General features: G+C 36.9%; 1 protein-coding gene across 2 annotated transcripts in view; it reads right to left on the reverse strand.

Moving 5' to 3' along the window:
• Window positions 1-19,636, reverse strand: part of COMMD1 (copper metabolism domain containing 1) — a 174,684-nt gene that overhangs the window by 145,275 nt on the left and 9,773 nt on the right. The gene's annotated exons all lie outside the window — the stretch shown is intronic.

Consider the following 19,636-nt stretch of genomic DNA (forward strand, 5'->3'; position numbering starts at 1 on the left):
CATAAATTAATATTTATGTAAAAAAAATTCTGTTCAAGAAACACAATTGCTTAGAGGTCATTTCTTATAATGAGAGCCCCACTACCAACTGAAGAGGAAGTCCTGAACCTATGGAAATATAAATAATAACAATAACTTAACTTCAAAAATAAGAATGAGAGAAAAGACAAAGAAAAATACTGTACTAGCTATACTAGCTAGTAAGACCATTAAAGAATGAGATAGGCTGTAAAATGTTTGACAAAAGATTAAGTAGAGGCATAATATACAAATTTAATTATTTGTAGCTTGCAAACACATCTCAGTTATAAAGGAGATTAAAAGAAATATAACTGAGGGCATGGGTTCCTACCTACAATCTCTTTGAAAGGACAAAACAGAGCCCAATGAAACCATATAAGAACTTGTAAAATCAACCTCTGTGAATAGATGAAAAATGACTCTCAAGAAGTAGAGTATTCCTCAGCCTTTCAACAGAAGGAATATGCAACAACATAAATGAACCTTTAGGACATTATGTTAAGTGAAATATGCCAGTCACAGAAAGCCAAATATTGTATGACTCTACTTATATGAGGTACCTAAAATAGATGAATTCATAGAATCAGAGTGGAAAGATGGTGCCAGGGGTTATGAAGAAGTGAAAATGAGGAATTATTGATCAACGGGCATAAAATGCAGAAAGACTAGAGATCTGCTGTACAACACTGTACCTATAGTCAGCAATACTCACTGAATACTTAAAATCTGTTGTCTTAGCACAATAAAATAAAATTTTGCATAAACAAAAATGTTGAGGTACTTGCCCTCTATACCCATTTTGTTGAGAGTTTTTATCATGAAGGGATGTTGAATTTTGTTGAATGCTTTTTCAGCCTCTATGGAGATGATCGTGTGGTTTTTGTATTTCTTTTTGTTTATGTGGTGGATGTTCATGGATTTTCAAATGTTGTACCATCCTTGCATCCCTGGGATGAATCCCACAGGCTTAACAACATGCTCCTAAATAATCAATGGATCAACAACCAAATCAAAATAGAGATCAAGCAATATATGGAAACAAATGACAACAACAACACAATGCCCCAACTTCTGTGGGATGCAGTGAAAGCAGTCTTAAGAGGAAAGTATATAGCAATCCAGGCATACTTAAAGAAGGAAGAACAATCACAAATGAATAGTCAAATGTCGCAATTATCAAAATTGGAAAAAGAAGCACAAATGAGGCCTAAAGTCAACAGAAGGAGGGACATAATAAAGGTCAGAGAAGAAATAAATAAAATTGAGAAGAATAAAACAATAGAAAAAAATCAATGAAACCAAGAGCTGGTTCTTTGAGAAAATAAACAAAATAGATAAGCCTCTAGCCAGACTTATTAAGAGAAAAAGAGAATCAACACACATTAACAGAATAATAAACATAAAGGAAAAATCACAATGGACCCCACAGAAATACAAAGAATTATTAGAGAATACTATAAAACCCTATATGCTAACAAGATGGAAAACCTAGAAAAAATGGACAACTTCCTAGAAAAATACAACCTTCCAAGACTGACCAAGAAAGAAACACAAAAATTTAACAAACCAATTACGAGCAAAGAAATTGAAGTGGTAATCAAAAAACTACCCAAGAACAAAACCCAAAGTGGTGCTGGCAAAACTGGACAGCTACATGTAAGAGAATAAAACTGGATCACTGTCTAACCCCATACACAAAAGCAAATTCAAAATAGATCAAAGACCTGAATGTAAGTCATGAAACCATAAAACTCTTAGAAAAAAACATAGGCAAAAATCTCTTGGACATAAATATGAGTGACTTCTTCATGAACATATCTCCCCAGGCAAGGGAAACAAAAGCAAAAATGAACAAGTGGGACTAGATCAAGCTGAAAAGCTTCTGTACAGCAAAGGACACCAGTAATAGAACAAAAAGGTACCCTACAGTATGGGAGAATATATTCATAAATGAGTTATGATAAAGGCATGACATCCAAAATATATAGAGCTCACGCACCTCAACAAACAAAAAGCATATAATTCAATTAAAAAATGGGCAGAGGATCTGAACAGACACTTCTCCAAAGAAGAAATTCAGATGGCCAACAGACACATGAAAATATGCTCCACATCGCTAGTTATCAGAGATATGCAAATTAAAACCACAATGAGATATCACCTCACACCAGTAAGGATGGCCAGCATGGAAAAGACTAAGAACAACAAATGCTGACAAGGATGCGGAGAAAGGGGAACCCTCCTACACTGCTGGTGGGAATGTAAAATAGTTCAGCCACTATGGAAAACAGTATGGAGGTTCCTCAAAAAGCTCAAAATAGAAATACCATTTGACCCAGGAATTCCACTTTTAGGAATTTACCCTAAGAATGCAGCAGCCCAGTTTGAAAAAGACAGATGCACCCCTATGTTTATCGCTGCACTATTTACAATAGCCAAGATATGAAAGCAACCTAAATGTCCATCAGTAGATGAATGGATAAAGAAGATGTGGTACATATACACAATGGAATATTATTCAGCCATAAGAAAAAAACAGATCCTACCATTTGCAACAACATGGATGGAGCTAGAGGGTATTATGCTCAGTGAAATAAGCCAGGCAGAGAAAGACAAGTACCAAATGATTTCACTCATATGTGGAGTATAAGAACAAAGGAAAACTGAAGGAACAAAACAGCAGCAGAATCACAGAACCCAAGAATGGACTAACAGTTACCAAAGGGAAAGGGACTGAGGAGGATGGGAGGGAAGGGAGGAATGAGGGTGGGGAAAAAGAAAGGGGGTATTACGATCGGCATGTATAATGTGGGGGGGGGTGAATGGGGAGGGCTGTGCAACACAGAGAAGACAAGTAGATTTCCACAACATCTTACTACGCTGATGGACAGTGACTGATGGGGTTTGTGGGGAGTACTTGGTGAAGGGGGGACCCTAGTAAACATAATGTTCTTCATGTAATTGTAGATTAATGATAACAAAATAATTTAAGATAATAAATAGATAGATAAATAGATGGATGGATGGATGGATAGATAGATAGATAAAATGGTTCTCTACTCAATGGAAGAGACCTAATGACAAAATAATGGCTAATCTTAAGGACAAAAAGTTGTATCCTCTATTTATAATAAAGCAAAAACTGTAACTTCTCAAAAACTCATCAACAGTACAATGGATAAACATATTGTGATATATTCAAACACTGGTGTACTCAGCAGGAGTTGGCAAATTTTTCAGTAAAGTGGCAAACAGTAAATTATTTTAGGCTTTGCCAGCCATCAGTCTGTTCCAACTACTTAACTCTGCCCTTGTAGAACAACAACTTCACACTCTAATATGAACATTGAAATTTGAATTTCATGTAATTTTCCTGGGTCACAAGAAATTCTTTTTTTCTTAAAACAATTTAAAAATGTAAATACCGATTTGAGCTCATCAGCTGTACAAAAACAGGCAGGGCCAGATTTAGCCTGAAGGTCATAGTTTGCTGACTCTATAGCAGTAAGAATGAATGACAGGTTGAACAGTGACTGCAATGGGATATCGGGGGGACACCATAACATGGGTGAATGTAGTAACCACATTGTTTTTTCATGTGAAACCTTCATTAAGAGTATAGATCATCACCGAGTATCATAATTCTTCCAAGTGGTAAAGATACCTCAAGACAAATGCTGGGCATAGAAGCCACAGGGCATAAATATGCAAAGAAGTAAAAAGCTAACTTTTTCAAACAATAAGGCTTCTCTCTCACTTACCAACTTCACATTTCCCTGTATGGCCCCGGAAGATGACTGGTTAGCCAGAGACGGGTAAGATTCCTCAAGGGAGGAACAACCTAAGACAGGCACAGTCGCAGGGGGGCCATCAGGTGAGAAATTGGGGATCAACAGAGGTGAGGCTTAGAACCTCACCCCCCCGTTCTGAGAGAAATCTTCTGCATACGTGGATGTTTTATTGCCCTGGTCTAGCTTGGATTAACACATAGTCTACAGGCACACACCTGATCATCTACATGTGCTCTCTTACAACACTAAACTATGTTTTCTACCTTTATCTTGTATCTACCTACCACTTCAGCATTTTATTAAAAATAATAATAATAAAGAGAGAAATGTGGTATCCACATATAAATCAAGTATAAAAACCAAATGAGTATTCATATTTGAACTGACTGTTTATAGTTCATAATGCATGAGCAAAACCGAAAGTTTCTGTGATGACTGCCCTTGTACTGTTCACTATGTAACTTATTCATTATGTAAGAATTTGTTCTACATGTAAGAACTTGTTTGTTATGCCTCAGAAGATTGGAGACTGACAAAAATTAGGCTTGGGGTGGAATAATGATTGTGCATTGAGCATTGACTCCCCTATACAGAATTTTATTGTCGTTAACAACCATTTGATCAATAAATATGAGAGATGCCCTCACAAAAAAAAAAAAAAAAGGACAGACTTCCAATGGTAAAATAAATTAGTAACCGGGATGTAATGTATAGCATAAGGAATATAGTCAAGATATTGTAACAGCCTGGTAGGGTGATAGCTGGAACCTAGAATTATGTATATAAATGTTCTACCACTGTGTTGTACACTTGAAACTCATGTAATGTAATACTGTGTGTCAACTACCCTTCAATAAAAAATAATTATTAAAAAAAAAAAAAAAAAAGAGTATAGATCAATAATACCTTAATAAAAAAATAATAATTTTTTTAAAAAAAGAATGAATGACACAGAACTATATGTGGTAATGTTGACTCTCATAATGTTGAGTGAAAAGAAGCCAGACACAAAAGAGTATGTACTGTAAGATAACATTCATACAAAATTCACAAACAGGCAAAACTGAACTATGGTATTAGAAATTAGTTCTAATAATTAAAGCTGGAGGGCCTAGTAACTGGAAGAGAGTATAAAGTGGGTTCCTGGGGGCTGGTAACATTTGATTTCTTGATCTGAGTAGCGGTTATGTGGATATGTTCAGTTTGTGAAAATTCCTTATTCTGCATATGTGTGATTTGTGTATTTTTTTGTATATATGTTATATTCAATATGTTTTTAAAAATAAAATTATTCTTTCTAAAGAACTAGCTGGGCTTGAGATTCAAGATTGCGGCATGAGAGGTGAGACAGAGAACTCCTCCCAAAACCACAGAGTATGAAAATATAGTTAAGAGAATAGGCCCTAAAACAGCAACAGGAAAGAAGGCTGCACCACACTCCATACAGACCTCACCAACAGGGCAGACCTCACAAAACAGGGAAATGTACGAAAGCCTTGATCGGCGGGACCCAAGCCCTTCCCCCATCCCACCTCACCAGCGGGAGGAAGAGAAACAGAGAGGGGAGAGGGTGGAAGCCTGGAACTGCTGAACACTCAGCCCTGGAGGTCTGCTTTGTGAGCAGACACCTACATTGTGTGGTGCTCTGGAGGTTGGGGAGCTGGGACAGGCAGAATGCTTGAGAGACTGACATTCCAGCCATTTGTGGAGGAGGGGATCCACACCTGGCAGCTCAGGGACAGATGAAAGAGAGGCGGTCTGAGAGGCTTCCTAGCAGTGAGAGAGTTGCTAAAGGGGCGGGGTTTGCACAGAGCTTGCAGTGCGGGAGAAGGGAGAGCTGGACAACATTGTCTGGGCATGCTCTGCCCAGCAGGTTAGGAACTTTGAGGAGCTTCTGGCACTCCATCTCTCTGGCTGGCTACTCAGCTCTGAGGACCCCTACTTTGACACAGAGCCTGCTGCTGCACCTTCCTCCTGGCCTGTGGCACCTGATTGCAAACCAGCAGTCACTGCACTGGCCTCAGGCCAGCCTGAGGGAGGCCCCACCTACAAAAGCAGGAGACACCAAGCACAGAGGCTTACACCACTGTGCTCGGCCCACTGGCTCTAACACTAGAGACAGGCACTGCAGACAGAAAGCAGGAAACAGCTCTTTCTGCCCCCCAGGCACCAGTGTCACTCCCCTACGACCCCCAACCTCACTCTAGGGGCTGAACAGCTACAGAGACTGGAGCATCTCGGTACTAGAGGGCACCACATAGAAATGTGAAATGTCGAAAGAACCTGGTTCAGACCAAACTTTCATATACCCCAGAAAAAGTGCCAAATGAAACTGAACTCACCAATCTTCCTGAAAGAGTTCAAAATAAAAATCAAACATGCTTATGGAGGTATAGAAAAATATTCAAGAACTCAGGAACGAATTTAAGATGGACATTCAATCATTAAGAAATTCCATATCTGAAATGAAACACACAATGAAAGGATTTAAAAGCAGATTAGATATAGTAGAAGAGACAGTAAATGGAATTAGAGAAGAGGAATACAAAGAAGCTAAGGCACAGAGAGAAAAAAGAATCTCTAAGAATGAAAGAATACTGAGAGAACTGTGTGACCAATCCAAATGAAACAATATTCGCATTAGAGGGGTACCAGAAGAAGAGAGAGAAGAAGGGATAGAAAGTATCATTGAGGAAGTAATTTCTGAAAACTTCCCCAATCAGGGGAAGGAGATAGTCGCTCAAGCCATGGAGGTGCACAGATCTCCCAACACAAGGGACCCAAGGAAGACAATATCAAAACATATAAGAATTAAAATGGCAAAGATCAAGGAAAAGGACAGACTTTTGAAAGCAGTTGGAGAGAGAAACAAGATCACATACAAAGGAAAACTCATCAGGCTATCATCAGATTTCTCAAAAGAAACTTTACAGGCCAGAATGAAGTGGCATGATATATTTATGCAATGCAGCAGAAGGGCCTTGAAACAAGAATACTCTACCCGGCAAGGTTATCAATTATATTTGAAGGAGGGATTAAACAATCTTCAGATGACAAAAGCTGAGAGAATTTACCTCCCACAAACCATGTCTGCAGTGCATTTTGGAGGGACTCCTATAGATGGAAGTATTCCTAAGGCTAAATAGATGTCACCCAAGGGATAGACAAAGAGTACAGAATATGATTCATAACAAAGACTGGAGGAGGAAGAAAAAGGAGGGAAAAAAAAAGATCCTTTAGGTTGTGTTTGTAATAGTATACAAAGTGAGTTAAATTAGACTGTTACATAGTAAGGGAATTACCCTTGACCTTTGGTAACCACGAATCTAAAGCCTGCAATGGCAATAAGTGCATACCTATAGATAATCACACTAAATGTAAATGGTCTGAATGCACCAATTAAAAGACATAGAATCACTGAATGGATAAAAAAACAAGACCCATCTATATGCTGCCTACAAGAGATGCACTTCAAACCCAAAGACATATACAGACTGAAAGTAAAGGGATGGAAAAAGATATTTCATGCAAACAATAGGGAGAAAAAAGCAGGAGTTGCAGTACTTGTATCAGACAAAATAGACTTCAAAGCAAAGAAAGTGACAAGAGACAAAGAAGGACATTACATAATGATAAAGAGGTCAGTCCAACAAGAGGATATAACTATTAGAAATATCTATGCACCCAACACAGAATCACCTGTATATATATGAAACAAATACTAACAGAACTAAAGGGGGAAATATAATGCAATGCATTCATTTTAGGAGACTTCAACACACCACTCACTCCAAAGGACAGATCAACCGGACAGAAAATAAGAGACAGAGGCACTGAACAACGTATTGAAACAGATGGACCTAACAGACATGTACAGAACACTCCATCCAAAAGCAGCAGGATACACATTCTTCTCAAGTGCACATGGAACAGTTTCAAGAATAGATCATATACTAGGCCACAAAAAGAACCTCAGTAAATTCAAAAAGAAAGAAATTGTACCAACCAGCTTCTCAGATCACAAAGGTATGAAACTAGAAATAAATTACACAAAGAAAACAAAAAAGTCCATAAACATGAAGTCTTAATAACATGCTCCTAAATAATCTATGGATCAATGACCAAATAAAAACAGAGATCAAGCAATATATGGAGACAAATGACAACAATAATTCAACACCGTAAAACCTGTGGGACACAGCGAAGGCCATGCTAAGAGGACAGTATACTGCAATACAGGCCTACCTCAGGAAAGAAGAACAATCCAAATGAACAATCTAAACCCACAATTGATGAAACTAGAAAAGGAAGAATACACAAGGCCCAAAGTCAGTAGAAGGAGAGACAAAATAAAGATTAAAGAAGAAATACATAAAATTGAGAAGACTAAAACAATAGAAAGAATCAATGAAACCAAGAGCTGGTTCTTCAAGAAAATAAACAAAATAGATAAACCCTTAGCCAGACTGATCAAGAAAAAAAGAGAGTCTACACACATAAACAGAATCAGAAATGAGAAAGGAAAAATCATGATGGACTCCACAGAAATACAAAGAATTATAAGAGAATACTATGAAAATGTATATGCTAATGAACTGGATAATCTAGAAGAAATGGACAACTTCCTAGAAAAATACAACCTCCCAAGGCTGACCCAGGAAGAAACAGAAAATCTGAATAGACCAATTACCAGCAAAGAAATTGAATTGCTAATCAAAAGACTACCTAAGAACCAAACACCTGGACCAGATGATATCACTGCTGAATTTCATCAAACATTTAGTGAAGCCTTAATACCCATCCTCCTTAAAGTTTTCCAAAAATTAGAAGAGGAGGTAATACTCCCTAACTCATTCTACAAGGCCAACATCACTCTAATACCAAAACCAGGCAAAGATACCACAAAAAAAGAAAATTACAGACCAATATCCCTGATGAACATAGATGCAAAAATACTCAACAAAATACTAGCAAACCAAATTCAAAAATAAATCAAAAAGATCATCCATTATGATCAAGTGGGATTCATCTCAGGGATGCAAGGATGGTACAACATATGAAAATCCATCAACATCATCCACTACATCAATAAAAAGAAAGACAAAAACCACATGATTATCTCCATAGATGCTGAAAAAGCACTCGACAAAATTCAACATCCATTCATAAAAACTCTCAACAAAACGGGTATAGAGGGCAAGTACCTCAACATAATAAAAGCCATATATGACAAACCCACAGCCAACATTATACTTAACAGCGAGAAGCTGAAAGCTTTTCCTTTAAGCTAGGGAACAAGACAAGGATGCCCACTTTCCCCACTTTTATTCAACATAGTACTGGAGGTCCTAGCCATGGCAATCAGACAACACAAAGAAATAAAAGGCAGCCAGTTTGGCAAGGAAGAAGTCAAACTATCCCTGCTTGCAGATGACATGATATTGTACAGAAAAAACCCTAAAGAATCCACTCCAAAACTACTAGATCTAATATCTGAATTCTGCAAAGTTGCAGGATACAAAATTAATACACAGAAATCTGTTGCATTCCTATCCACTACCAACAAACTAGCAGAAAGAGAAATCAGGAGAACAATTCCATTCACAATTGCATCAAAAAGAATAAAATATCTAGGAGCAAACCTAACCAAGGAGGTGATAGACCCATACTCTGAAAACTACAAGACACTCATGAGAGAAATTAAAGAAGAAACCAATAAATGGAAACACATCCCGTGCTCATAGATAGGAAGAATTAATATTGTAAAAATGGCCATCCTGCCTAAAGCAATCTATAGATTCAGTGTAATCCCTATCAAAATACCAATAGCATTCTTCAATGAACTAGAGCAAATAGTTCTAAAATTCATATGGAACCACAGAAGACCCCGAATAGCCAAAGCAATCCTGAGAAGGAAGAATAAAGCAGGGGGAATTATGATCCCTAACTTCAAGCTCTATTATAAAGCCACATTAATCAAGACAATTTGGTACTGGCACAAGAACAGACCCATAGACCAATGGAACAGACTAGAAAGCCCAGATATAAACCCAAGCATATATGGTCAATTAATATATGATAAAGGAGCCATGGATATACAATGAGGAAATGACAGCCTCTTCAACAACTGCTGTTGGCAAAACTGGACAGATACATGTAAGAGAATGAAACTGGGTTATTGTCTAACCCCATACACAAAAGTAAACTCAAAATGGACCAAAGACCTGAATGTAAGTCATGAAACCATAAAAGTCTAAGAAAAAAACATAGGCAAAAATCTCTTGGACATAAACATGAGCAACTTCTTCATGAACATATCTTCCTGGGCAATGGAAACAAAAGCAAAAATGAACAAGTGGGACTACATCAAACTAAAAGTCTTCTCTACAGCAAAGGACACCAACAGTACAACAAAAAGACATCCTACAGTAAGGGAGAATATATTCATAAATATTCCTATGGGTGAAGAGGAAGAAGTATGTTAAAAAATGAATATATTTTCTGCCATCATGTACATATTCTTGTTTACTATCAGGATATTCTTGCTCCCCTTGAATGTCAGGTCCAAAAGGCAGGAAAATGCTGTTTGATTCACTTATGTTTTCAGTGCCAAGCACAGGACCTGGCACATAGCAGGTACTCAATAAATGTTCATGTAAATAAATGAACACATTTTAAATAAATGATAAATGATCTGTAAATGATTTTATTATTTCTTAAGTAACATATGCTTAGGATAAACATAATGCAAATTTAAGGGTTTCATAAATGGTAGGTAGGTTCTCTGTTTAGAAATAGATCTGTAGAATTTGTGGAAGAGAGCTGTACCATGATCAAATGTCATGACAAAGAATAATGTCCAAAATCACATCGTTCAAAGATAATTCCATATTGCCATATAAAGATACTAAAAATTAATTATATATAAAGCACATATAACACAACCCATACCAAAATTTCTACAATTTAGTATAACATGGCTTTTATAAAAAGGAATTCACTGAAACATAAACTTTCATTGAAGATGAACCATAATGCTATGCTGAGAGTAACTACACTTGTTGTGGTGAGCATTGATAATGTAGATAACTATAGACTCACTATATTGTACACTTGAAACCAATATAATACTATGTATCAAATGTACTTCAATAAATTTTACTACTTTGAAGTGATAAGAATGTACTTCAAAAATGATGAACCATAATGGAAGTCAAAATTTATAAAAATTATATTCTAACTTAACACAAAGCCAAAAATGTGGGTGTTTTATAAGGACAAAAAGCCTGATTTTTTATATTTCTGTAATTCTAAATAAGGATCCATTCCACAAGAACATATCACATATACCTTTCTTAGGGTATTTACCACATAAGATATTCTTTAAGATTGGGACATGATATTCACCTTTGTATACAGAGCTAAGTATAGCATATTCGGGGTTCAGTAAATAATTGAAAGGCAAATCAAAGACAGAAATTTTCCCTAAAATCTCCCTACCCAGGAACTCCTTCAACTCAAATCAAGTTTCCAGACCCAGAACACTTGCTTTGAGAAAAGGAGAATCAAAAACAGACCTTCAATATGGGTTTCACACTAAACCAAGACAGGGAAAACTTACAGAACACCTCATTACAGGCCATTCGAGCCTATTAAAATAAACGCCAGCTGGTGTTCTGCAAATGCTGCTTTATCAAGTGAAGTCCAGAGACATAAGAAAGTAACATCTTATCAAACAGTTGCTTGCCAATCCTTCAGAGAAGTAGGAACACATCTCATGAGCTACCATTTAAATTCTCAAAAATGTTTTACTGAAATAAGCAAAATTTAGTTACATATAAAAACTAGAAAACTTTAACAAAAAGAATCTATTTACAGATTTCAGAGAATATTCCCGAAAATATTTCTAAATTTAAAATATCAGACCTCTTTTTGGATAAGAAATTCTTATAATGAGTTGCCAAGTTTGTTTTCTGAACTACAACATTCCAGAGAAAGAACATTTTAAACAGCATGCTGCTTTCAGCATATTTTACCAGTGTATTAGCAAACCAATATTCTACTGCCACCTAAAGTAGGAAAACAGAATTACTGCTTATAATTAAGAGGATGTAGACAGAAGACAAATGAATCCCGAAAGTATGACAGAATAAGTCAAATGTTCTCAGTCTCTTCTACTCATGTCTCCTAATCTGAACATTTTAAGACCCGACATTTTGCATTAACTTTTTATATTCAAGTTAATTTCCTATTAATACTGATGTCAAAAATGTGAAGTTCAGTTTTAATTGATTCAAGTATCAGATACTGCTTTACATATTTTCATTTATGAAGTGACACCAATAGATTAAAAAGTATCTTACACAGTAAAAATCATTCTACATTATATAATAAGTGCAAAAACAAGAAAGTGCACTATTAAAAAGCATTCTAGCTTTTTCACAAAAATGAGGTATTGGATACATTCCACAAAATAAATCTCAAAGCAGAACCTAGTAATACCATACCGAGCAAATTTTTCTAGGTTACTTGGAAGCTAGAATCAAATTGTGCTTTTAAAATAATATATATTAATAATTTAAAAAACTAAAAAATGTATACCACAGCATGCAGAACATTATAGACTATTGGAATATTAAAAAGATTAAGCAGGATAACCCCACAGGCATTTAACCTCTCCTACTTCATACCCAAAAACATCTTAGCAATATAATGTTCATCAAAAACCTCTGAAAAAAGCTTTAACCAGTGCTGAGTACAAATGTACTAAATTTCTAATACTGAAGAACAGCGTAAAAAAATCAGTTGAGATGATAAACGTTTTAAAAGCCAAATGCAGATAAGTATGCATTGTATGCTACCCCTGTGTTTTAAAAAAGAGGGAGAGACTGTTGTTGATGGGGACACACTACCCAAAATACAGCAACTTGGCACACTGAAGGTCAAGCTGAAGGAGTGTGAGAAAAGGCAGGTCAGGAACGGCGTTCTGACCTCCTCCCCACCCTTTTCCCCTGAAATAGATCATAAAACCCTCATGTGAGAGGTACCCTACTTAAGCCCAGAGGAAAGGAGCATCCTTATTTCCAAAGACAAAGGAATACCGAGAAGAACCCCCACAGAGCAGGCCTTGTTAAGTCCCTGTCCCCCACCCCCACCTACTACAATTACTTCCTATTTCTTTGAATATCATACTCCTCAATGACTGTCCCCTCTTCATCAAACCTAGCACTGAAACACTCAGCTCTGTTACTTTGCGTCTTCATTGCCTTATGAAAGATAAATTTATATTATATAAATTAATCTTATGATGGTTAGACTTACATTAAATAGATCTGTATGCTTCTCTTCTGTTAATCTGTCTTTGTCAGTTTAATTTTCAGACCCGGCCAAGGACCACAAGAGGGTCAAGGTAAAACCTTTTACTCCCTACATTGACTAAACACAGTATATGATCTATGATCCATGTCAAAAGGAAACTCTTGGGAAGTAAACACATGATAAAGTGAAAATTTCAATTAAAAGGCTAGAAGATAAAATTGAAGACATTTATCAAAAAAGTGGAAGAAAAAAACAGACAAATAGAAATTTGAGAATATAAAAGAAAATTAGAAGATTCAGTCTAGAAGGTCCAGCATTTGAAAAATGAGTGTCCTAGAAAGAGAATAGAGAAAAAGAGGTAAGAAAATAATATAAATCGTAATACTACTTTTACTGGACCTAAGTCATGAGTCTCCAGATTGAAAGGGCCCACAGTAGCCCAAATAATGAAATGACAGAAAAACCACACATCAAGGACATTCAGTGAAATCAAGGATAAAGAGTAAATCCTAAAAGCTTCCAGAGAGAGAAAAAGACAAGTCACATTCAGAGAAACAATGCCTTCAAAATTGTTAGTCAGTTATTTCACAACCTAAAATATATTCTTAGACAAACCAGAATTAAGTATGAATAAAATTAAAACACTTTTTAGGTTCAAAAGAAAAAATGACCATAAGGGCAGGGACTATAGCTGTCATGTTTACTGCTGTATCCCAAGCACAGTGCATGGTATATATTAAAATGCTTAATATTTGAGATAAGTGCACAAAAATGTTAATGCTGGTTACAATAGCAGAATGGTATTACGTGTGCTTTTACATGTCTCAAATGTCTACATGTTCTTTAATGAAATTAAATAATGCTTATAATAAACATTAATAAGAGAAAGCATATGGGCAGCTGAATTTCTCTGCAAAACAAATAAAATCCAACATTCTTAAGTAATATACCCCAATTACAAGATATATAAAAACTGTATTACCATACATCTTTCCTTTCCAAATTATAAATTTTCATGATTTCAAGAAAAGAGAATGTGTTTAAAATTCAAATTTTTTACAGTCTCTTATATTATAAATTGTATTGTTACTGATAAGTTTATATAAATCTAAACTACTTTTCATATGTTGACAGTTTACACTGATTCTGAGGCTCACAATCTTAAATTTTATAGTATTTTATATTATATTAATGAACATATAAATTTTCATCCTCTGAATATGAAAAAAAATTTCATATTCAAATTCTGTCTTACCAAGAACACTTATTTCAGAAACATTAAAGCTCATTTTTTAATTTACCAAGGATCTCATGAGCCTAAAGAACAAGTTAAATTCCTCAACAGGATGTAAGAACAAATAATAGTCCCTATTTCCAACTTAGAGTTTTCTCAAGTAACCAACTTCTGAACATATTAAATTTTCCAAATATTAAAATTATGAGTTTAATAGAGATGTCTGAAACGGCAGTGAACAAATTTTTTCTGTAAAAGTTCAGATAGTAAATATTTTAGTCTGTGAAAGCCACAGTATCTCTGTCTCAACCACTTTAACTCTGTTGTTACAATGATGAAATCTGCTATAGAAAAGATGTAAATGAATGAGGACATGGCCACATTCCAATAAAACTATTTATAAAAATGGACAGCAGGCCAGATTAATCCCATGGGCTATAGTTTGCTGACCTTGATTTACAGCATTACACCTTCCAGCTGTCCCCATACAGAAGTAGTGTAGGTTTTCTTTCATGCTTATCTTTTAATGGTAATCTCCACATTTTAAACACTATCTATTCATGTACTTATTCTCCAGACTTTCCTACCACATGCGAGAAACAGTATTAGGAGTTGGGGATAAAGAAGAAAATAATAATAATAAAGGAAATGAATAATCCATATGAATATCTAGGGGAAGAGCACTGCAGGCATATGGAAGAGCAACTTCAAAAGCCCTGAAGTGATTCAGATAGCACTTAACATGTTTAAATAAAGACAAGAAGATTAGTGTGGCTGGAAATAAGAAAAAGAGGTTGGTGACATAGGTAAGGGGGAAATCATACAAGAGCTTGTGAGTTATCGTAAAAGGACTGGATGTTCTTTGATGTGAAGCCATGAATATGGAATAGTTGAAAGCACGAGAGGAAGAAGATACTAATGTTCCAAAAGGATCACTGGTTTATTTGTCAATTATATCTCAATAAACCCTGGGAAAAAAGGATCACTGGTATATATACTGAAAACAGACTGTAGGGAGCAAGAGTACAACTGGAAGACCAATCCATAAGCTGTTACATGTGTTTCTAGACTTCTAAACTAGGATCTAAACATGTTTTTTAATTCCATTTACAGAGGAAAAGAGAAATGGATAAATTAACTTTTGACTGACAGAATTGAGTACAGGAATATATCAACAATTAACAAAACAAAATTCAGAGAAATTAAGAGGATACTAACAAATGGAAACTCATCCCATGCTCTTGGCAAGGAAGAATTAATATTGTCAAAATGGCCATCCTACCTAAAGCAATCTACAGATTCAATGCAATCCCTATCAAAACACCAACAGCATTCTTCAACGAACTGGAACAAATAGTTCTAAAATTCATATGGAACCACAAAAGACCCCAAATAGCCAAAGCAATCCTGAGAAGGAAGAATAAAGCTGGGGAGATCTCGCTTCCCAACTTCAAGCTCTACTACAAAGCCACAGTAATCAAGACAACTTGGTACTGGCAGAAGAACAGACCTACAGACCAGTGGAACAGAATAAAGAGTCCAAATATTAACCCAAACATACATGGTCAATTAATACACAATAAAGGAGCCATGGATATACAATGGGGAAATGATAGCCTCTTTCAACAAGTGGTGTTGGCAAAACTGGACAGCTACACGTAAGAGAATGAAACTGGAACACTGTCTAACCCCATACACAAAAGTAAATTCGAAATGGACCAAAGACCTGAATGCAAGTCATGAAACCATAAAACTCTTAAGAAAAACACATAGGCAAAAATCTCTTGAACATAAACACAAGGAACTTCTTCATGAACATATCTCCCCAGGCAAGGGAAACAAAAGCAAAAATGAACAAGTGGGACTACATCAAGCTGAAAAGCTTCTGTACAGCGAAGGACACCATCAATAGAACAAAAAGACATCCTACAGTATGGGAGAATATATTCATAAATGACATATCCAATAAGGGGTTGACATCCAAGATATATAAGGAGCTCATGCACCTCAACAAATAAAAAGCAAATAATCCTATTAAAAAATGGGCAGAGGAGCTGAACAGACACTTCTCCAAAGAAGAAATTCAGATGGCCAACAGGCACATGAAAAGATGCTCCACATGGCTAACCATCAGAGAAATGCAAATTAAGACCACAATGAGATATCACCTCACACCAGTGAGGATGGCCACCATCCAAAAGACAAACAACAACAAATGTTGGCGAGGATGTGGAGAAAGGGGAACCCTCCTACACTGCTGGTGGGAATGTAAATTAGTTCAACCATTGTATGGAGGTTCCTCAAAAAACGCAAAATAGAAATGCCATTTGACCCAGGAATTCCACTCCTAGGAATTTACCCTAAGAATGCAGCAGCCCAGTTTGAAAAAGACATATGCACCCCTATGTTTATCACAGCACTATTTACAATAGTCAAGAAATGGAAGCAACCTAAGTGTCCATCAGTAGATGAATGGATAAAGATGTGGTACATATACACAGAGGAATATTATTCAGCCATAAGAAAACAAATGCTACCATTTGCAACAACATGGATGGAGCTAGAGGGTATTATGCTCAGTGAAATAAGTGAGGTGGAAAAAGACAAGTATCAAATGATTTCACTCATATGTGGAGTATAAGAACAAAGAAAAAAACTGAAGAAACAAAACAGCAGCAGACTCACAGAACAGAACCCAAGAATGGACTAACAGTTACCAAAGGGAAAGGGACTGGAGAGGATGGGTGGGAAGGGAGGGATAAGGGGGAAAAAGGGGCATCACAATTAGGAGACATAATGTAGGGGGTGGGACATGGGGAGAGCTGTACAACCCAGAGAAGACAAGTAGTGATTCTATAGCATCTTACTACGCTGATGTAATGGGGTTTGTTGGGGGGACTTGATGACGGGTGAAGTCTAGTACCCATAATGCTGCTCATGTAATTATAGATTAATGATACCAAAATAAAAATAAAAACAAAAAAATTCAATAGAATTTTCATTAAAATTTTTCATTTAGTATGAAATTTCAGTGAGAAAATACAAAATCATTACCAACTGATGGTAGTAGTGAATACAGAATTTAAGTATACAAAAGATGATCTAGCTTCATAGTTACGATCTTTTTCTAGAATTCTAGCAAACTAGAATTAAGAAGCACACCCACAAAGTTAACAGCAGAGGCAAGAAATACAGAGCATACAAGCACATATCTACCAGAAGTTGAAATTAGAAATGTGAGCCAAAATTAATTAGATAAAAATGGCAGAGAATTTATATGGGATGTTGACACACCACCACTCTCAATCCATAGATTGTCACTATTCCTTAGGAGTCACAAAAAATAAAACTAGAGCAAGGGAATGGCCAGCTTTATGAATCTATAAGCAGATGAAAAGTCTGCCCTTCTGTGATCAATATGCAATGCTAGAGAGAGAGGGTCAATGTCCCAGCCAAGTAGGGTAGGAGAACTCCATTCTAAGTAGAAAACACGGACCACTACAAATGCCAACAAACAGTACATTACAGCCAGACCCACAGTGTGAAGGTTGGAGGGAAAGACTGCAGCTCAAGGAGCACCTAAACCTGAAACATAGCCTATGCATTACGGGAGACAGCTGGCAATAAGAAGCTTGTTAACATGTGTATGTGCTGCCTTTTCCCTGCTGGGACTTACACATCCCTTCCCTCCTTTCCTCCAGCCTGTTGTTCCTCTTCCTTTTCACTTTCTTCACGTAATTTGATTTTCTATAGATGACTGAAAGGTATGACCACCAAAAGAGAATTGAGGTACTACTCCCTTTTTATCCTCAGGTCATTTCCCTTCGCTTAGACTCCTGCATTTTTTCTGTAATATTTTCCTCACTGCTTTTCTTCTAGCCTGCATGTTGAATTCAAGATTTCTGAGACACCACAAAGACAAAAGAAAAAAAAGTTTTGACCTCTATTGTCACCTGTATGTAAAAATGTATACCCTGCCCACTTCATACTCATTGGGATGGCTACTACCACAAACACAGATAATACCAAGTGTTGACAAGGATGTGAAGAAATCAGAACCCTTGTACATTGTTGGTGGGAATGTAAAATGGTACAGCTCCTGTGGAAAACAGTATGGCAGTTCCTCAAAAAATTAAAAATAGAATTACCTTGTGACCCAGCAGTTCTGTTAGAGTAGGCAGACAGCTAGACTTAAGCAGGGAGAGGGAAAGGGACTTCAGTTGGATGCTTGTTTACATTCTACACATTCTGTGCAAGCTTTTCTCTTGGGATATGGAGTGAGGATGTAAGAAATAGGCTGGCTATACCCTGCTTAAAAGCAAGAATAAAGATTAGTGCTAAAGGTGATTTCACTTTTCCTGACTGTTGGGAGCCACACAAAGACAACAAGATGGCCACAGTTCATGAGGTTCCTGCTTCACTTCCTGGAGATTAGCTGCGAGCCCGCGCGCGCCAACAAGAAAGCCCGCGCGCGCCAAGAGATACTCTTCTCCCCCTCCTTCCCCATTATCATATACCAATCAGAATGTAACTCGCTGCGCCATCCCTGCTATGCAGCCAATCCCCTGCTTACAAGTATCCTATGGCCCACTCTGCCCCTGAACACTGGTGTATATCTACCCCCGTCTTACAATAAAATTTGAGGGCTTGATCAGAATACTGTCTTGCCTTCGCTCTTCTCTCGCCCCCATTTTCTTTCAGGTCGGATCCCCCTCGTCCCCACAAATAACTAGGTCCCGCTGGACGGGACAAGTGGCGCCCAACGTGGGGCTCGAGGCGCGGATCCTTCGCAGGCGGACCCCCGAGTAAGATATCGTCTGGCCAGACCCCTTCTTGATGAAACAATAGGAGACGCCTTTCGCCGCTCACGGAGGTCGTCGTCCCTGGTGAGTACCGGCCGCCTTACAAGAAAATGGGAACTAAATTAAGTAAAGAAGCGGTCTTCATAAGAGACCTAAAAAGTTCACTTAGGGAGAGAGGAGTTCGAGTTAAAAAGAAAGACTTGGTAAAGTTTTTTATTTTTGTTGATGAAGTCTGTCCGTGGTTTATCATTAATGGCCCCGAAATTCATCCTAAAAAATGGCAGAAAGTAGGTAGAGATTTAAATGATTATCTTATCAAAAACGGCCCTGACTCTGTTCCTGTTTCAGTATTTTCCTATTGGGGTCTTATCAGAGATATTGTTGAAAATACTGACCCTGATAAACGTCAACTCTTGTCAGTGGCAGAATATTGCCTCCGCCCCCTATCTCGGGCGGCCTCAAAATCGTCT

The sequence above is a fragment of the Manis pentadactyla genome, chromosome 2 (assembly GCF_030020395.1).
Source record: "Manis pentadactyla isolate mManPen7 chromosome 2, mManPen7.hap1, whole genome shotgun sequence".
In the NCBI taxonomy this organism is placed as follows: domain Eukaryota; kingdom Metazoa; phylum Chordata; class Mammalia; order Pholidota; family Manidae; genus Manis; species Manis pentadactyla.